The following is a 19602-nucleotide window of genomic DNA, read 5'->3' on the forward strand; positions in this document are numbered from 1 at the left end:
TCGCTGGCAGGGGCAAGTGGCCCCGGAGGCGTCCGGACCCGGGCCTCCGGGCCTCCGGGCCGCCGGCCGGCCGGCCCCTGAGCCCCACCCACCCACCTCCGGGCCTAGGCGTAGCCCAGCGCGGACCTTGGCCGCCCCTCCTGCCTCCACCAACTTGCCCAAACCCACCCAGTACCTCCGTCGCGGCGGGAGGGAAGGCATCAGCCCGGGCCCGACGCCCCACCCCGCCCCACCCTTCACCCCACACCGGGCCGGTGGGCGTCAGCGGGCCTCCCTGCCCAGCCCCCGAGGCGAAAGAAGACAGCCCCTTGCAGAGAGAGCTGAGAAAGACGGGACGGACCGAAGGACGGACGATCGGACGGACAGGAGCGCGCGCCGGCCCACGCAGACACGCACGCACGCGGACACACACAAACACACACACACACACACACACACACACACAGACACACACTGAAAACACACAGCTAGACACACACCCCTCCACCCCCACCCCCACCCCAGACAAACGGAGGGGAAGAGAGGGAGCATGAGCCAGCTGCTCCAGGAGAGCCAGAGTGAGAGCAAACGTGAGAGGCTATGGTGAGAGGGAGAAAGAGAGGAAGGAGACACAGTGGTGGAGAGACAGGCGGCGCCGGGGGTGCGTTCTGGGAGGGGGTGGGGGGTGAGGGGGTGACAGAGGCAGAGGCAGAGGCAGAGGCAGAGACAGAGAAAGAGACAGAGAAAGAGACCAGAGACAGACTGACAGAGAGACAAGAGTTTGACAGAGAGAGGGAGAGAGGGAGACGGAGGGGGCAACGCTGGACCCAGAAGCAGACAGACACACCCGGGACAGATGCTCTTGTCACAGACCTTGCCGAGCCGCAGATGAGCCTCTGCTGAAGACGGAGCTTCCCCTAGGCAGGGTGGTGGTGCTTGGGCGGCACCCCGGGCAGGAGGCAGGTAGGTGCCTTGGGGCTGGCAGTCCCCCGCGGGGCCCCAGGACTCCCAGACGACGTCTCACGAGTCCCGTTCTGCGCGCTGCTCGGGTTCCTTCCCCGGGAGCCGCGGGCCGGGGGCCCGGCACAGACAGACGGTCCCGCCGGCGGTGGGTGTGCGCAGGTCAGCGTGTCGGCGGCAGTGTGCGTGTCCCGGTGGGTGGGTTTTCGTGTCGTCGTCCTGCTTTCCGTCGTCTCTCTGTCTCTCTGGCCGTCGGTTCCGACTCCGGGCCTCTCTGGGCCGGGCGCGCCCGGACTTGCTTGAGTGCGCCTGGCTGGCTGTTGCTGGAGAGCAGCGGCGACGGGCGTGTGCCGAGGGGGGCGTCGTGGAACTGGAGGGCCAACGCACGAAGTGGCTCTGGCGGGGCCCAGGTTCCAAGGGACACGGAGGGGCGACCGGTGGGCGTGGCCCTGCCGGGCGAAGGACGGGAACGTCCTTTCCTTCCGTGGGGAGAGCAGGCCAAGGCTGGTGGAGAGAAGGCGGTCTCGGCGGGCGGGCGCTGGCGTCGACTTGGGGCGGGCAGCCGGCGGCTGGGCGCCGTTGGACGTCGAGAGGGCTCGCGGGCCGCGGGCGGCAGGAGGACGAGGACGGACCGAGGGAGCCCAGGCCTGCGGCGGAGTCGCGGTCGGGCCGTCGCCCCTCCCGCCTCACAGTCCCCCCAGGGGAGGGCCGGGGGGCTGTGGGGGCTGTGGGGGGCCGGGGCTGCGAGGTCCAAGGGGCAGGGAAGCGGCTGCCTGTGCGCCCGCCGGCATGCGGGCAGGCCGGCCGGCTGCCCGGCCGGCTGCCCGCCTGCCTGCCTGCCTGACGCGGGGTCGGGGCAGGCCGTGGGCTGCGCGGGCGTGGCGTGGTGGGGGGAGGGTCAGGAGGTGCTCGGGCCTGCGGGGAGCCGCCTTGGGGACAGGGGCGGCGGCTAAAGGAGAGGGAGGCAGGAGGCCAAAAAAAAAAAAAAAAAAAAAAAAAAGCCTACAGCACCCGGTATTCCCAGGCGGTCTCCCATCCAAGTACTAACCAGGCCCGACCCTGCTTAGCTTCCGAGATCAGACGAGATCGGGCGCGTTCAGGGTGGTATGGCCGTAGACAGCGGCAGGCGCCGCGCGGCGCCTCAAGAGCCCGCGCTGCGCCTTCCCTGCCGCCGCCTCGGCCGGCCCGCGCCGTGCCGAACCGAGCCCGGCCGGGCCGGGCCGAGCCGAGCCGAGCCGAGCCGAGCCGAGCCGAGCCAAGCCAAGCCAAGCCACCGCGGCCTGCACTCAGCGCACACAGCGCAGAGCGCAGAGCGCACCGCGCGCCTGCCGCCCGCCTCCCAGCGCCTCCCGCCCACCCCGGGACTCTCCAGGCCCGTCCCAGCTCGGATCCCCGCATCAGGCTCGCTGGCAGGGGCAAGTGGCCCCGGAGGCGTCCGGACCCGGGCCTCCGGGCCTCCGGGCCGCCGGCCGGCCGGCCCCTGAGCCCCACCCACCCACCTCCGGGCCTAGGCGTAGCCCAGCGCGGACCTTGGCCGCCCCTCCTGCCTCCACCAACTTGCCCAAACCCACCCAGTACCTCCGTCGCGGCGGGAGGGAAGGCATCAGCCCGGGCCCGACGCCCCACCCCGCCCCACCCTTCACCCCACACCGGGCCGGTGGGCGTCAGCGGGCCTCCCTGCCCAGCCCCCGAGGCGAAAGAAGACAGCCCCTTGCAGAGAGAGCTGAGAAAGACGGGACGGACCGAAGGACGGACGATCGGACGGACAGGAGCGCGCGCCGGCCCACGCAGACACGCACGCACGCGGACACACACAAACACACACACACACACACACACACACTGAAAACACACAGCTAGACACACACCCCTCCACCCCCACCCCCACCCCAGACAAACGGAGGGGAAGAGAGGGAGCATGAGCCAGCTGCTCCAGGAGAGCCAGAGTGAGAGCAAACGTGAGAGGCTATGGTGAGAGGGAGAAAGAGAGGAAGGAGACACAGTGGTGGAGAGACAGGCGGCGCCGGGGGTGCGTTCTGGGAGGGGGTGGGGGGTGAGGGGGTGACAGAGGCAGAGGCAGAGGCAGAGGCAGAGACAGAGAAAGAGACAGAGAAAGAGACAGAGAAAGAGACCAGAGACAGACTGACAGAGAGACAAGAGTTTGACAGAGAGAGGGAGAGAGGGAGACGGAGGGGGCAACGCTGGACCCAGAAGCAGACAGACACACCCGGGACAGATGCTCTTGTCACAGACCTTGCCGAGCCGCAGATGAGCCTCTGCTGAAGACGGAGCTTCCCCTAGGCAGGGTGGTGGTGCTTGGGCGGCACCCCGGGCAGGAGGCAGGTAGGTGCCTTGGGGCTGGCAGTCCCCCGCGGGGCCCCAGGACTCCCAGACGACGTCTCACGAGTCCCGTTCTGCGCGCTGCTCGGGTTCCTTCCCCGGGAGCCGCGGGCCGGGGGCCCGGCACAGACAGACGGTCCCGCCGGCGGTGGGTGTGCGCAGGTCAGCGTGTCGGCGGCAGTGTGCGTGTCCCGGTGGGTGGGTTTTCGTGTCGTCGTCCTGCTTTCCGTCGTCTCTCTGTCTCTCTGGCCGTCGGTTCCGACTCCGGGCCTCTCTGGGCCGGGCGCGCCCGGACTTGCTTGAGTGCGCCTGGCTGGCTGTTGCTGGAGAGCAGCGGCGACGGGCGTGTGCCGAGGGGGGCGTCGTGGAACTGGAGGGCCAACGCACGAAGTGGCTCTGGCGGGGCCCAGGTTCCAAGGGACACGGAGGGGCGACCGGTGGGCGTGGCCCTGCCGGGCGAAGGACGGGAACGTCCTTTCCTTCCGTGGGGAGAGCAGGCCAAGGCTGGTGGAGAGAAGGCGGTCTCGGCGGGCGGGCGCTGGCGTCGACTTGGGGCGGGCAGCCGGCGGCTGGGCGCCGTTGGACGTCGAGAGGGCTCGCGGGCCGCGGGCGGCAGGAGGACGAGGACGGACCGAGGGAGCCCAGGCCTGCGGCGGAGTCGCGGTCGGGCCGTCGCCCCTCCCGCCTCACAGTCCCCCCAGGGGAGGGCCGGGGGGCTGTGGGGGCTGTGGGGGGCCGGGGCTGCGAGGTCCAAGGGGCAGGGAAGCGGCTGCCCGCCTGCCCGCCTGCCTGACGCGGGGTCGGGGCAGGCCGTGGGCTGCGCGGGCGTGGCGTGGTGGGGGGAGGGTCAGGAGGTGCTCGGGCCTGCGGGGAGCCGCCTTGGGGACAGGGGCGGCGGCTAAAGGAGAGGGAGGCAGGAGGCCAAAAAAAAAAAAAAAAAAAAAAAAAGCCTACAGCACCCGGTATTCCCAGGCGGTCTCCCATCCAAGTACTAACCAGGCCCGACCCTGCTTGGCTTCCGAGATCAGACGAGATCGGGCGCGTTCAGGGTGGTATGGCCGTAGACAGCGGCAGGCGCCGCGCGGCGCCTCAAGAGCCCGCGCTGCGCCTTCCCTGCCGCCGCCTCGGCCGGCCCGCGCCGTGCCGAACCGAGCCCGGCCGGGCCGAGCCGAGCCGAGCCGAGCCGAGCCGAGCCGAGCCAAGCCAAGCCAAGCCACCGCGTCCTGCACCCAGCGCACACAGCGCAGAGCGCAGAGCGCACCGCGCGCCTGCCGCCCGCCTCCCAGCGCCTCCCGCCCACCCCGGGACTCTCCAGGCCCGTCCCAGCTCGGATCCCCGCATCAGGCTCGCTGGCAGGGGCAAGTGGCCCCGGAGGCGTCCGGACCCGGGCCTCCGGGCCTCCGGGCCGCCGGCCGGCCGGCCCCTGAGCCCCACCCACCCACCTCCGGGCCTAGGCGTAGCCCAGCGCGGACCTTGGCCGCCCCTCCTGCCTCCACCAACTTGCCCAAACCCACCCAGTACCTCCGTCGCGGCGGGAGGGAAGGCATCAGCCCGGGCCCGACGCCCCACCCCGCCCCACCCTTCACCCCACACCGGGCCGGTGGGCGTCAGCGGGCCTCCCTGCCCAGCCCCCGAGGCGAAAGAAGACAGCCCCTTGCAGAGAGAGCTGAGAAAGACGGGACGGACCGAAGGACGGACGATCGGACGGACAGGAGCGCGCGCCGGCCCACGCAGACACGCACGCACGCGGACACACACAAACACACACACACACACACACACACACACACACACACAGACACACACACACAGACACACACTGAAAACACACAGCTAGACACACACCCCTCCACCCCCACCCCCACCCCAGACAAACGGAGGGGAAGAGAGGGAGCATGAGCCAGCTGCTCCAGGAGAGCCAGAGTGAGAGCAAACGTGAGAGGCTATGGTGAGAGGGAGAAAGAGAGGAAGGAGACACAGTGGTGGAGAGACAGGCGGCGCCGGGGGTGCGTTCTGGGAGGGGGTGGGGGGTGAGGGGGTGACAGAGGCAGAGGCAGAGGCAGAGGCAGAGACAGAGAAAGAGACAGAGAAAGAGACCAGAGACTGACAGAGAGACAAGAGTTTGACAGAGAGAGGGAGAGAGGGAGACGGAGGGGGCAACGCTGGACCCAGAAGCAGACAGACACACCCGGGACAGATGCTCTTGTCACAGACCTTGCCGAGCCGCAGATGAGCCTCTGCTGAAGACGGAGCTTCCCCTAGGCAGGGTGGTGGTGCTTGGGCGGCACCCCGGGCAGGAGGCAGGTAGGTGCCTTGGGGCTGGCAGTCCCCCGCGGGGCCCCAGGACTCCCAGACGACGTCTCACGAGTCCCGTTCTGCGCGCTGCTCGGGTTCCTTCCCCGGGAGCCGCGGGCCGGGGGCCCGGCACAGACAGACGGTCCCGCCGGCGGTGGGTGTGCGCAGGTCAGCGTGTCGGCGGCAGTGTGCGTGTCCCGGTGGGTGGGTTTTCGTGTCGTCGTCCTGCTTTCCGTCGTCTCTCTGTCTCTCTGGCCGTCGGTTCCGACTCCGGGCCTCTCTGGGCCGGGCGCGCCCGGACTTGCTTGAGTGCGCCTGGCTGGCTGTTGCTGGAGAGCAGCGGCGACGGGCGTGTGCCGAGGGGGGCGTCGTGGAACTGGAGGGCCAACGCACGAAGTGGCTCTGGCGGGGCCCAGGTTCCAAGGGACACGGAGGGGCGACCGGTGGGCGTGGCCCTGCCGGGCGAAGGACGGGAACGTCCTTTCCTTCCGTGGGGAGAGCAGGCCAAGGCTGGTGGAGAGAAGGCGGTCTCGGCGGGCGGGCGCTGGCGTCGACTTGGGGCGGGCAGCCGGCGGCTGGGCGCCGTTGGACGTCGAGAGGGCTCGCGGGCCGCGGGCGGCAGGAGGACGAGGACGAGGACGGACCGAGGGAGCCCAGGCCTGCGGCGGAGTCGCGGTCGGGCCGTCGCCCCTCCCGCCTCACAGTCCCCCCAGGGGAGGGCCGGGGGGCTGTGGGGGCTGTGGGGGGCCGGGGCTGCGAGGTCCAAGGGGCAGGGAAGCGGCTGCCTGTGCGCCCGCCGGCATGCGGGCAGGCCGGCCGGCTGCCCGGCCGGCTGCCCGCCTGCCTGCCTGCCTGACGCGGGGTCGGGGCAGGCCGTGGGCTGCGCGGGCGTGGCGTGGTGGGGGGAGGGTCAGGAGGTGCTCGGGCCTGCGGGGAGCCGCCTTGGGGACAGGGGCGGCGGCTAAAGGAGAGGGAGGCAGGAGGCCAAAAAAAAAAAAAAAAAAAAAAAAAAAGCCTACAGCACCCGGTATTCCCAGGCGGTCTCCCATCCAAGTACTAACCAGGCCCGACCCTGCTTGGCTTCCGAGATCAGACGAGATCGGGCGCGTTCAGGGTGGTATGGCCGTAGACAGCGGCAGGCGCCGCGCGGCGCCTCAAGAGCCCGCGCTGCGCCTTCCCTGCCGCCGCCTCGGCCGGCCCGCGCCGTGCCGAACCGAGCCCGGCCGGGCCGAGCCGAGCCGAGCCGAGCCGAGCCGAGCCGAGCCAAGCCAAGCCAAGCCACCGCGGCCTGCACTCAGCGCACACAGCGCAGAGCGCAGAGCGCACCGCGCGCCTGCCGCCCGCCTCCCAGCGCCTCCCGCCCACCCCGGGACTCTCCAGGCCCGTCCCAGCTCGGATCCCCGCATCAGGCTCGCTGGCAGGGGCAAGTGGCCCCGGAGGCGTCCGGACCCGGGCCTCCGGGCCTCCGGGCCGCCGGCCGGCCGGCCCCTGAGCCCCACCCACCCACCTCCGGGCCTAGGCGTAGCCCAGCGCGGACCTTGGCCGCCCCTCCTGCCTCCACCAACTTGCCCAAACCCACCCAGTACCTCCGTCGCGGCGGGAGGGAAGGCATCAGCCCGGGCCCGACGCCCCACCCCGCCCCACCCTTCACCCCACACCGGGCCGGTGGGCGTCAGCGGGCCTCCCTGCCCAGCCCCCGAGGCGAAAGAAGACAGCCCCTTGCAGAGAGAGCTGAGAAAGACGGGACGGACCGAAGGACGGACGATCGGACGGACAGGAGCGCGCGCCGGCCCACGCAGACACGCACGCACGCGGACACACACAAACACACACACACACACACACACACACACACACACACACAGACACACACTGAAAACACACAGCTAGACACACACCCCTCCACCCCCACCCCCACCCCAGACAAACGGAGGGGAAGAGAGGGAGCATGAGCCAGCTGCTCCAGGAGAGCCAGAGTGAGAGCAAACGTGAGAGGCTATGGTGAGAGGGAGAAAGAGAGGAAGGAGACACAGTGGTGGAGAGACAGGCGGCGCCGGGGGTGCGTTCTGGGAGGGGGTGGGGGGTGAGGGGGTGACAGAGGCAGAGGCAGAGGCAGAGGCAGAGACAGAGAAAGAGACAGAGAAAGAGACAGAGAAAGAGACCAGAGACAGACTGACAGAGAGACAAGAGTTTGACAGAGAGAGGGAGAGAGGGAGACGGAGGGGGCAACGCTGGACCCAGAAGCAGACAGACACACCCGGGACAGATGCTCTTGTCACAGACCTTGCCGAGCCGCAGATGAGCCTCTGCTGAAGACGGAGCTTCCCCTAGGCAGGGTGGTGGTGCTTGGGCGGCACCCCGGGCAGGAGGCAGGTAGGTGCCTTGGGGCTGGCAGTCCCCCGCGGGGCCCCAGGACTCCCAGACGACGTCTCACGAGTCCCGTTCTGCGCGCTGCTCGGGTTCCTTCCCCGGGAGCCGCGGGCCGGGGGCCCGGCACAGACAGACGGTCCCGCCGGCGGTGGGTGTGCGCAGGTCAGCGTGTCGGCGGCAGTGTGCGTGTCCCGGTGGGTGGGTTTTCGTGTCGTCGTCCTGCTTTCCGTCGTCTCTCTGTCTCTCTGGCCGTCGGTTCCGACTCCGGGCCTCTCTGGGCCGGGCGCGCCCGGACTTGCTTGAGTGCGCCTGGCTGGCTGTTGCTGGAGAGCAGCGGCGACGGGCGTGTGCCGAGGGGGGCGTCGTGGAACTGGAGGGCCAACGCACGAAGTGGCTCTGGCGGGGCCCAGGTTCCAAGGGACACGGAGGGGCGACCGGTGGGCGTGGCCCTGCCGGGCGAAGGACGGGAACGTCCTTTCCTTCCGTGGGGAGAGCAGGCCAAGGCTGGTGGAGAGAAGGCGGTCTCGGCGGGCGGGCGCTGGCGTCGACTTGGGGCGGGCAGCCGGCGGCTGGGCGCCGTTGGACGTCGAGAGGGCTCGCGGGCCGCGGGCGGCAGGAGGACGAGGACGGACCGAGGGAGCCCAGGCCTGCGGCGGAGTCGCGGTCGGGCCGTCGCCCCTCCCGCCTCACAGTCCCCCCAGGGGAGGGCCGGGGGGCTGTGGGGGCTGTGGGGGGCCGGGGCTGCGAGGTCCAAGGGGCAGGGAAGCGGCTGCCCGCCTGCCCGCCTGCCTGACGCGGGGTCGGGGCAGGCCGTGGGCTGCGCGGGCGTGGCGTGGTGGGGGGAGGGTCAGGAGGTGCTCGGGCCTGCGGGGAGCCGCCTTGGGGACAGGGGCGGCGGCTAAAGGAGAGGGAGGCAGGAGGCCAAAAAAAAAAAAAAAAAAAAAAAAAAGCCTACAGCACCCGGTATTCCCAGGCGGTCTCCCATCCAAGTACTAACCAGGCCCGACCCTGCTTGGCTTCCGAGATCAGACGAGATCGGGCGCGTTCAGGGTGGTATGGCCGTAGACAGCGGCAGGCGCCGCGCGGCGCCTCAAGAGCCCGCGCTGCGCCTTCCCTGCCGCCGCCTCGGCCGGCCCGCGCCGTGCCGAACCGAGCCCGGCCGGGCCGAGCCGAGCCGAGCCGAGCCGAGCCGAGCCGAGCCAAGCCAAGCCAAGCCACCGCGTCCTGCACCCAGCGCACACAGCGCAGAGCGCAGAGCGCACCGCGCGCCTGCCGCCCGCCTCCCAGCGCCTCCCGCCCACCCCGGGACTCTCCAGGCCCGTCCCAGCTCGGATCCCCGCATCAGGCTCGCTGGCAGGGGCAAGTGGCCCCGGAGGCGTCCGGACCCGGGCCTCCGGGCCTCCGGGCCGCCGGCCGGCCGGCCCCTGAGCCCCACCCACCCACCTCCGGGCCTAGGCGTAGCCCAGCGCGGACCTTGGCCGCCCCTCCTGCCTCCACCAACTTGCCCAAACCCACCCAGTACCTCCGTCGCGGCGGGAGGGAAGGCATCAGCCCGGGCCCGACGCCCCACCCCGCCCCACCCTTCACCCCACACCGGGCCGGTGGGCGTCAGCGGGCCTCCCTGCCCAGCCCCCGAGGCGAAAGAAGACAGCCCCTTGCAGAGAGAGCTGAGAAAGACGGGACGGACCGAAGGACGGACGATCGGACGGACAGGAGCGCGCGCCGGCCCACGCAGACACGCACGCACGCGGACACACACAAACACACACACACACACACACACACACACACACAGACACACACACACAGACACACACTGAAAACACACAGCTAGACACACACCCCTCCACCCCCACCCCCACCCCAGACAAACGGAGGGGAAGAGAGGGAGCATGAGCCAGCTGCTCCAGGAGAGCCAGAGTGAGAGCAAACGTGAGAGGCTATGGTGAGAGGGAGAAAGAGAGGAAGGAGACACAGTGGTGGAGAGACAGGCGGCGCCGGGGGTGCGTTCTGGGAGGGGGTGGGGGGTGAGGGGGTGACAGAGGCAGAGGCAGAGGCAGAGGCAGAGACAGAGAAAGAGACAGAGAAAGAGACCAGAGACTGACAGAGAGACAAGAGTTTGACAGAGAGAGGGAGAGAGGGAGACGGAGGGGGCAACGCTGGACCCAGAAGCAGACAGACACACCCGGGACAGATGCTCTTGTCACAGACCTTGCCGAGCCGCAGATGAGCCTCTGCTGAAGACGGAGCTTCCCCTAGGCAGGGTGGTGGTGCTTGGGCGGCACCCCGGGCAGGAGGCAGGTAGGTGCCTTGGGGCTGGCAGTCCCCCGCGGGGCCCCAGGACTCCCAGACGACGTCTCACGAGTCCCGTTCTGCGCGCTGCTCGGGTTCCTTCCCCGGGAGCCGCGGGCCGGGGGCCCGGCACAGACAGACGGTCCCGCCGGCGGTGGGTGTGCGCAGGTCAGCGTGTCGGCGGCAGTGTGCGTGTCCCGGTGGGTGGGTTTTCGTGTCGTCGTCCTGCTTTCCGTCGTCTCTCTGTCTCTCTGGCCGTCGGTTCCGACTCCGGGCCTCTCTGGGCCGGGCGCGCCCGGACTTGCTTGAGTGCGCCTGGCTGGCTGTTGCTGGAGAGCAGCGGCGACGGGCGTGTGCCGAGGGGGGCGTCGTGGAACTGGAGGGCCAACGCACGAAGTGGCTCTGGCGGGGCCCAGGTTCCAAGGGACACGGAGGGGCGACCGGTGGGCGTGGCCCTGCCGGGCGAAGGACGGGAACGTCCTTTCCTTCCGTGGGGAGAGCAGGCCAAGGCTGGTGGAGAGAAGGCGGTCTCGGCGGGCGGGCGCTGGCGTCGACTTGGGGCGGGCAGCCGGCGGCTGGGCGCCGTTGGACGTCGAGAGGGCTCGCGGGCCGCGGGCGGCAGGAGGACGAGGACGAGGACGGACCGAGGGAGCCCAGGCCTGCGGCGGAGTCGCGGTCGGGCCGTCGCCCCTCCCGCCTCACAGTCCCCCCAGGGGAGGGCCGGGGGGCTGTGGGGGCTGTGGGGGGCCGGGGCTGCGAGGTCCAAGGGGCAGGGAAGCGGCTGCCTGTGCGCCCGCCGGCATGCGGGCAGGCCGGCCGGCTGCCCGGCCGGCTGCCCGCCTGCCTGCCTGCCTGACGCGGGGTCGGGGCAGGCCGTGGGCTGCGCGGGCGTGGCGTGGTGGGGGGAGGGTCAGGAGGTGCTCGGGCCTGCGGGGAGCCGCCTTGGGGACAGGGGCGGCGGCTAAAGGAGAGGGAGGCAGGAGGCCAAAAAAAAAAAAAAAAAAAAAAAAAAAGCCTACAGCACCCGGTATTCCCAGGCGGTCTCCCATCCAAGTACTAACCAGGCCCGACCCTGCTTAGCTTCCGAGATCAGACGAGATCGGGCGCGTTCAGGGTGGTATGGCCGTAGACAGCGGCAGGCGCCGCGCGGCGCCTCAAGAGCCCGCGCTGCGCCTTCCCTGCCGCCGCCTCGGCCGGCCCGCGCCGTGCCGAACCGAGCCCGGCCGGGCCGAGCCGAGCCGAGCCGAGCCGAGCCGAGCCGAGCCAAGCCAAGCCAAGCCACCGCGGCCTGCACTCAGCGCACACAGCGCAGAGCGCAGAGCGCACCGCGCGCCTGCCGCCCGCCTCCCAGCGCCTCCCGCCCACCCCGGGACTCTCCAGGCCCGTCCCAGCTCGGATCCCCGCATCAGGCTCGCTGGCAGGGGCAAGTGGCCCCGGAGGCGTCCGGACCCGGGCCTCCGGGCCTCCGGGCCGCCGGCCGGCCGGCCCCTGAGCCCCACCCACCCACCTCCGGGCCTAGGCGTAGCCCAGCGCGGACCTTGGCCGCCCCTCCTGCCTCCACCAACTTGCCCAAACCCACCCAGTACCTCCGTCGCGGCGGGAGGGAAGGCATCAGCCCGGGCCCGACGCCCCACCCCGCCCCACCCTTCACCCCACACCGGGCCGGTGGGCGTCAGCGGGCCTCCCTGCCCAGCCCCCGAGGCGAAAGAAGACAGCCCCTTGCAGAGAGAGCTGAGAAAGACGGGACGGACCGAAGGACGGACGATCGGACGGACAGGAGCGCGCGCCGGCCCACGCAGACACGCACGCACGCGGACACACACAAACACACACACACACACACACACACACACACACACAGACACACACACACAGACACACACTGAAAACACACAGCTAGACACACACCCCTCCACCCCCACCCCCACCCCAGACAAACGGAGGGGAAGAGAGGGAGCATGAGCCAGCTGCTCCAGGAGAGCCAGAGTGAGAGCAAACGTGAGAGGCTATGGTGAGAGGGAGAAAGAGAGGAAGGAGACACAGTGGTGGAGAGACAGGCGGCGCCGGGGGTGCGTTCTGGGAGGGGGTGGGGGGTGAGGGGGTGACAGAGGCAGAGGCAGAGGCAGAGGCAGAGACAGAGAAAGAGACAGAGAAAGAGACCAGAGACAGACTGACAGAGAGACAAGAGTTTGACAGAGAGAGGGAGAGAGGGAGACGGAGGGGGCAACGCTGGACCCAGAAGCAGACAGACACACCCGGGACAGATGCTCTTGTCACAGACCTTGCCGAGCCGCAGATGAGCCTCTGCTGAAGACGGAGCTTCCCCTAGGCAGGGTGGTGGTGCTTGGGCGGCACCCCGGGCAGGAGGCAGGTAGGTGCCTTGGGGCTGGCAGTCCCCCGCGGGGCCCCAGGACTCCCAGACGACGTCTCACGAGTCCCGTTCTGCGCGCTGCTCGGGTTCCTTCCCCGGGAGCCGCGGGCCGGGGGCCCGGCACAGACAGACGGTCCCGCCGGCGGTGGGTGTGCGCAGGTCAGCGTGTCGGCGGCAGTGTGCGTGTCCCGGTGGGTGGGTTTTCGTGTCGTCGTCCTGCTTTCCGTCGTCTCTCTGTCTCTCTGGCCGTCGGTTCCGACTCCGGGCCTCTCTGGGCCGGGCGCGCCCGGACTTGCTTGAGTGCGCCTGGCTGGCTGTTGCTGGAGAGCAGCGGCGACGGGCGTGTGCCGAGGGGGGCGTCGTGGAACTGGAGGGCCAACGCACGAAGTGGCTCTGGCGGGGCCCAGGTTCCAAGGGACACGGAGGGGCGACCGGTGGGCGTGGCCCTGCCGGGCGAAGGACGGGAACGTCCTTTCCTTCCGTGGGGAGAGCAGGCCAAGGCTGGTGGAGAGAAGGCGGTCTCGGCGGGCGGGCGCTGGCGTCGACTTGGGGCGGGCAGCCGGCGGCTGGGCGCCGTTGGACGTCGAGAGGGCTCGCGGGCCGCGGGCGGCAGGAGGACGAGGACGAGGACGGACCGAGGGAGCCCAGGCCTGCGGCGGAGTCGCGGTCGGGCCGTCGCCCCTCCCGCCTCACAGTCCCCCCAGGGGAGGGCCGGGGGGCTGTGGGGGCTGTGGGGGGCCGGGGCTGCGAGGTCCAAGGGGCAGGGAAGCGGCTGCCTGTGCGCCCGCCGGCATGCGGGCAGGCCGGCCGGCTGCCCGGCCGGCTGCCCGCCTGCCTGCCTGCCTGACGCGGGGTCGGGGCAGGCCGTGGGCTGCGCGGGCGTGGCGTGGTGGGGGGAGGGTCAGGAGGTGCTCGGGCCTGCGGGGAGCCGCCTTGGGGACAGGGGCGGCGGCTAAAGGAGAGGGAGGCAGGAGGCCAAAAAAAAAAAAAAAAAAAAAAAAAAAGCCTACAGCACCCGGTATTCCCAGGCGGTCTCCCATCCAAGTACTAACCAGGCCCGACCCTGCTTAGCTTCCGAGATCAGACGAGATCGGGCGCGTTCAGGGTGGTATGGCCGTAGACAGCGGCAGGCGCCGCGCGGCGCCTCAAGAGCCCGCGCTGCGCCTTCCCTGCCGCCGCCTCGGCCGGCCCGCGCCGTGCCGAACCGAGCCCGGCCGGGCCGAGCCGAGCCGAGCCGAGCCGAGCCGAGCCGAGCCAAGCCAAGCCAAGCCACCGCGGCCTGCACTCAGCGCACACAGCGCAGAGCGCAGAGCGCACCGCGCGCCTGCCGCCCGCCTCCCAGCGCCTCCCGCCCACCCCGGGACTCTCCAGGCCCGTCCCAGCTCGGATCCCCGCATCAGGCTCGCTGGCAGGGGCAAGTGGCCCCGGAGGCGTCCGGACCCGGGCCTCCGGGCCTCCGGGCCGCCGGCCGGCCGGCCCCTGAGCCCCACCCACCCACCTCCGGGCCTAGGCGTAGCCCAGCGCGGACCTTGGCCGCCCCTCCTGCCTCCACCAACTTGCCCAAACCCACCCAGTACCTCCGTCGCGGCGGGAGGGAAGGCATCAGCCCGGGCCCGACGCCCCACCCCGCCCCACCCTTCACCCCACACCGGGCCGGTGGGCGTCAGCGGGCCTCCCTGCCCAGCCCCCGAGGCGAAAGAAGACAGCCCCTTGCAGAGAGAGCTGAGAAAGACGGGACGGACCGAAGGACGGACGATCGGACGGACAGGAGCGCGCGCCGGCCCACGCAGACACGCACGCACGCGGACACACACAAACACACACACACACACACACACACACACACACACACACAGACACACACTGAAAACACACAGCTAGACACACACCCCTCCACCCCCACCCCCACCCCAGACAAACGGAGGGGAAGAGAGGGAGCATGAGCCAGCTGCTCCAGGAGAGCCAGAGTGAGAGCAAACGTGAGAGGCTATGGTGAGAGGGAGAAAGAGAGGAAGGAGACACAGTGGTGGAGAGACAGGCGGCGCCGGGGGTGCGTTCTGGGAGGGGGTGGGGGGTGAGGGGGTGACAGAGGCAGAGGCAGAGGCAGAGGCAGAGACAGAGAAAGAGACAGAGAAAGAGACCAGAGACAGACTGACAGAGAGACAAGAGTTTGACAGAGAGAGGGAGAGAGGGAGACGGAGGGGGCAACGCTGGACCCAGAAGCAGACAGACACACCCGGGACAGATGCTCTTGTCACAGACCTTGCCGAGCCGCAGATGAGCCTCTGCTGAAGACGGAGCTTCCCCTAGGCAGGGTGGTGGTGCTTGGGCGGCACCCCGGGCAGGAGGCAGGTAGGTGCCTTGGGGCTGGCAGTCCCCCGCGGGGCCCCAGGACTCCCAGACGACGTCTCACGAGTCCCGTTCTGCGCGCTGCTCGGGTTCCTTCCCCGGGAGCCGCGGGCCGGGGGCCCGGCACAGACAGACGGTCCCGCCGGCGGTGGGTGTGCGCAGGTCAGCGTGTCGGCGGCAGTGTGCGTGTCCCGGTGGGTGGGTTTTCGTGTCGTCGTCCTGCTTTCCGTCGTCTCTCTGTCTCTCTGGCCGTCGGTTCCGACTCCGGGCCTCTCTGGGCCGGGCGCGCCCGGACTTGCTTGAGTGCGCCTGGCTGGCTGTTGCTGGAGAGCAGCGGCGACGGGCGTGTGCCGAGGGGGGCGTCGTGGAACTGGAGGGCCAACGCACGAAGTGGCTCTGGCGGGGCCCAGGTTCCAAGGGACACGGAGGGGCGACCGGTGGGCGTGGCCCTGCCGGGCGAAGGACGGGAACGTCCTTTCCTTCCGTGGGGAGAGCAGGCCAAGGCTGGTGGAGAGAAGGCGGTCTCGGCGGGCGGGCGCTGGCGTCGACTTGGGGCGGGCAGCCGGCGGCTGGGCGCCGTTGGACGTCGAGAGGGCTCGCGGGCCGCGGGCGGCAGGAGGACGAGGACGGACCGAGGGAGCCCAGGCCTGCGGCGGAGTCGCGGTCGGGCCGTCGCCCCTCCCGCCTCACAGTCCCCCCAGGGGAGGGCCGGGGGGCTGTGGGGGCTGTGGGGGGCCGGGGCTGCGAGGTCCAAGGGGCAGGGAAGCGGCTGCCTGTGCGCCCGCCGGCATGCGGGCAGGCCGGCCGGCTGCCCGGCCGGCTGCCCGCCTGCCTGCCTGCCTGACGCGGGGTCGGGGCAGGCCGTGGGCTGCGCGGGCGTGGCGTGGTGGGGGGAGGGTCAGGAGGTGCTCGGGCCTGCGGGGAGCCGCCTTGGGGACAGGGGCGGCGTCTAAAGGAGAGGGAGGCAGGAGGCCAAAAAAAAAAAAAAAAAAAAAAAAAGCCTACAGCACCCGGTATTCCCAGGCGGTCTCCCATCCAAGTACTAACCAGGCCCGACCCTGCTTAGCTTCCGAGATCAGACGAGATCGGGCGCGTTCAGGGTGGTATGGCCGTAGACAGCGGCAGGCGCCGCGCGGCGCCTCAAGAGCCCGCGCTGCGCCTTCCCTGCCGCCGCCTCGGCCGGCCCGCGCCGTGCCGAACCGAGCCCGGCCGGGCCGGGCCGAGCCGAGCCGAGCCGAGCCGAGCCGAGCCAAGCCAAGCCAAGCCACCGCGGCCTGCACTCAGCGCACACAGCGCAGAGCGCAGAGCGCACCGCGCGCCTGCCGCCCGCCTCCCAGAGCCTCCCGCCCACCCCGGGACTCTCCAGGCCCGTCCCAGCTCGGATCCCCGCATCAGGCTCGCTGGCAGGGGCAAGTGGCCCCGGAGGCGTCCGGACCCGGGCCTCCGGGCCTCCGGGCCGCCGGCCGGCCGGCCCCTGAGCCCCACCCACCCACCTCCGGGCCTAGGCGTAGCCCAGCGCGGACCTTGGCCGCCCCTCCTGCCTCCACCAACTTGCCCAAACCCACCCAGTACCTCCGTCGCGGCGGGAGGGAAGGCATCAGCCCGGGCCCGACGCCCCACCCCGCCCCACCCTTCACCCCACACCGGGCCGGTGGGCGTCAGCGGGCCTCCCTGCCCAGCCCCCGAGGCGAAAGAAGACAGCCCCTTGCAGAGAGAGCTGAGAAAGACGGGACGGACCGAAGGACGGACGATCGGACGGACAGGAGCGCGCGCCGGCCCACGCAGACACGCACGCACGCGGACACACACAAACACACACACACACACACACACACACACACACACACAGACACACACTGAAAACACACAGCTAGACACACACCCCTCCACCCCCACCCCCACCCCAGACAAACGGAGGGGAAGAGAGGGAGCATGAGCCAGCTGCTCCAGGAGAGCCAGAGTGAGAGCAAACGTGAGAGGCTATGGTGAGAGGGAGAAAGAGAGGAAGGAGACACAGTGGTGGAGAGACAGGCGGCGCCGGGGGTGCGTTCTGGGAGGGGGTGGGGGGTGAGGGGGTGACAGAGGCAGAGGCAGAGGCAGAGGCAGAGACAGAGAAAGAGACAGAGAAAGAGACCAGAGACAGACTGACAGAGAGACAAGAGTTTGACAGAGAGAGGGAGAGAGGGAGACGGAGGGGGCAACGCTGGACCCAGAAGCAGACAGACACACCCGGGACAGATGCTCTTGTCACAGACCTTGCCGAGCCGCAGATGAGCCTCTGCTGAAGACGGAGCTTCCCCTAGGCAGGGTGGTGGTGCTTGGGCGGCACCCCGGGCAGGAGGCAGGTAGGTGCCTTGGGGCTGGCAGTCCCCCGCGGGGCCCCAGGACTCCCAGACGACGTCTCACGAGTCCCGTTCTGCGCGCTGCTCGGGTTCCTTCCCCGGGAGCCGCGGGCCGGGGGCCCGGCACAGACAGACGGTCCCGCCGGCGGTGGGTGTGCGCAGGTCAGCGTGTCGGCGGCAGTGTGCGTGTCCCGGTGGGTGGGTTTTCGTGTCGTCGTCCTGCTTTCCGTCGTCTCTCTGTCTGTCTGGCCGTCGGTTCCGACTCCGGGCCTCTCTGGGCCGGGCGCGCCCGGACTTGCTTGAGTGCGCCTGGCTGGCTGTTGCTGGAGAGCAGCGGCGACGGGCGTGTGCCGAGGGGGGCGTCGTGGAACTGGAGGGCCAACGCACGAAGTGGCTCTGGCGGGGCCCAGGTTCCAAGGGACACGGAGGGGCGACCGGTGGGCGTGGCCCTGCCGGGCGAAGGACGGGAACGTCCTTTCCTTCCGTGGGGAGAGCAGGCCAAGGCTGGTGGAGAGAAGGCGGTCTCGGCGGGCGGGCGCTGGCGTCGACTTGGGGCGGGCAGCCGGCGGCTGGGCGCCGTTGGACGTCGAGAGGGCTCGCGGGCCGCGGGCGGCAGGAGGACGAGGACGGACCGAGGGAGCCCAGGCCTGCGGCGGAGTCGCGGTCGGGCCGTCGCCCCTCCCGCCTCACAGTCCCCCCAGGGGAGGGCCGGGGGGCTGTGGGGGCTGTGGGGGGCCGGGGCTGCGAGGTCCAAGGGGCAGGGAAGCGGCTGCCTGTGCGCCCGCCGGCATGCGGGCAGGCCGGCCGGCTGCCCGGCCGGCTGCCCGCCTGCCTGCCTGCCTGACGCGGCGTCGGGGCAGGCCGTGGGCTGCGCGGGCGTGGCGTGGTGGGGGGAGGGTCAGGAGGTGCTCGGGCCTGCGGGGAGCCGCCTTGGGGACAGGGGCGGCGGCTAAAGGAGAGGGAGGCAGGAGGCCAAAAAAAAAAAAAAAAAAAAAAAAAGCCTACAGCACCCGGTATTCCCAGGCGGTCTCCCATCCAAGTACTAACCAGGCCCGACCCTGCTTAGCTTCCGAGATCAGACGAGATCGGGCGCGTTCAGGGTGGTATGGCCGTAGACAGCGGCAGGCGCCGCGCGGCGCCTCAAGAGCCCGCGCTGCGCCTTCCCTGCCGCCGCCTCGGCCGGCCCGCGCCGTGCCGAACCGAGCCCGGCCGGGCCGAGCCGAGCCGAGCCGAGCCGAGCCGAGCCGAGCCAAGCCAAGCCAAGCCACCGCGGCCTGCACTCAGCGCACACAGCGCAGGGCGCAGAGCGCACCGCGCGCCTGCCGCCCGCCTCCCAGCGCCTCTCGCCCACCCCGGGACTCTCCAGGCCCGTCCCAGCTCGGATCCCCGCATCAGGCTCGCTGGCAGGGGCAAGTGGCCCCGGAGGCGTCCGGACCCGGGCCTCCGGGCCTCCGGGCCGCCGGCCGGCCGGCCCCTGAGCCCCACCCACCCACCTCCGGGCCTAGGCGTAGCCCAGCGCGGACCTTGGCCGCCCCTCCTGCCTCCACCAACTTGCCCAAACCCACCCAGTACCTCCGTCGCGGCGGGAGGGAAGGCATCAGCCCGGGCCCGACGCCCCACCCCGCCCCACCCTTCACCCCACACCGGGCCGGTGGGCGTCAGCGGGCCTCCCTGCCCAGCCCCCGAGGCGAAAGAAGACAGCCCCTTGCAGAGAGAGCTGAGAAAGACGGGACGGACCGAAGGACGGACGATCGGACGGACAGGAGCGCGCGCCGGCCCACGCAGACACGCACGCACGCGGACACACACAAACACACACACACACACACACACACACACACACACACACACACAGACACACACTGAAAACACACAGCTAGACACACACCCCTCCACCCCCACCCCCACCCCAGACAAACGGAGGGGAAGAGAGGGAGCATGAGCCAGCTGCTCCAGGAGAGCCAGAGTGAGAGCAAACGTGAGAGGCTATGGTGAGAGGGAGAAAGAGAGGAAGGAGACACAGTGGTGGAGAGACAGGCGGCGCCGGGGGTGCGTTCTGGGAGGGGGTGGGGGGTGAGGGGGTGACAGAGGCAGAGGCAGAGGCAGAGGCAGAGACAGAGAAAGAGACAGAGAAAGAGACCAGAGACAGACTGACAGAGAGACAAGAGTTTGACAGAGAGAGGGAGAGAGGGAGACGGAGGGGGCAACGCTGGACCCAGAAGCAGACAGACACACCCGGGACAGATGCTCTTGTCACAGACCTTGCCGAGCCGCAGATGAGCCTCTGCTGAAGACGGAGCTTCC

The 19602-nt window shown here is 70.4% G+C and overlaps 8 non-coding genes across 8 annotated transcripts; all 8 read right to left on the reverse strand.

The window, feature by feature from the left end:
• Positions 1 to 1938: 1938 nt before the first annotated feature.
• Positions 1939 to 2057, reverse strand: LOC135321920 (5S ribosomal RNA). Its single transcript, XR_010382095.1, has one exon. It is a non-coding gene; the product is annotated as a 5S ribosomal RNA (ribosomal RNA).
• A 2169-nt stretch (positions 2058 to 4226) lies between these two features.
• On the reverse strand, positions 4227 to 4345 carry LOC135321907 (5S ribosomal RNA). Its single transcript, XR_010382082.1, has one exon. It is a non-coding gene; the product is annotated as a 5S ribosomal RNA (ribosomal RNA).
• A 2241-nt stretch (positions 4346 to 6586) lies between these two features.
• On the reverse strand, positions 6587 to 6705 carry LOC135321908 (5S ribosomal RNA). Its single transcript, XR_010382083.1, has one exon. It is a non-coding gene; the product is annotated as a 5S ribosomal RNA (ribosomal RNA).
• Positions 6706 to 8892: 2187 nt separating this feature from the next.
• On the reverse strand, positions 8893 to 9011 carry LOC135321909 (5S ribosomal RNA). The gene has a single exon (XR_010382084.1). It is a non-coding gene; the product is annotated as a 5S ribosomal RNA (ribosomal RNA).
• Positions 9012 to 11248: 2237 nt separating this feature from the next.
• Positions 11249 to 11367, reverse strand: LOC135321921 (5S ribosomal RNA). Its single transcript, XR_010382096.1, has one exon. It is a non-coding gene; the product is annotated as a 5S ribosomal RNA (ribosomal RNA).
• Positions 11368 to 13610: 2243 nt separating this feature from the next.
• On the reverse strand, positions 13611 to 13729 carry LOC135321923 (5S ribosomal RNA). The gene has a single exon (XR_010382098.1). It is a non-coding gene; the product is annotated as a 5S ribosomal RNA (ribosomal RNA).
• A 2225-nt stretch (positions 13730 to 15954) lies between these two features.
• On the reverse strand, positions 15955 to 16073 carry LOC135321924 (5S ribosomal RNA). The gene has a single exon (XR_010382099.1). It is a non-coding gene; the product is annotated as a 5S ribosomal RNA (ribosomal RNA).
• A 2223-nt stretch (positions 16074 to 18296) lies between these two features.
• On the reverse strand, positions 18297 to 18415 carry LOC135321925 (5S ribosomal RNA). The gene has a single exon (XR_010382100.1). It is a non-coding gene; the product is annotated as a 5S ribosomal RNA (ribosomal RNA).
• Between the last annotated feature and the right edge of the window lie 1187 nt (positions 18416 to 19602).

Source organism: Camelus dromedarius, chromosome 8, assembly GCF_036321535.1.
Source record: "Camelus dromedarius isolate mCamDro1 chromosome 8, mCamDro1.pat, whole genome shotgun sequence".
NCBI lineage: Eukaryota > Metazoa > Chordata > Mammalia > Artiodactyla > Camelidae > Camelus > Camelus dromedarius.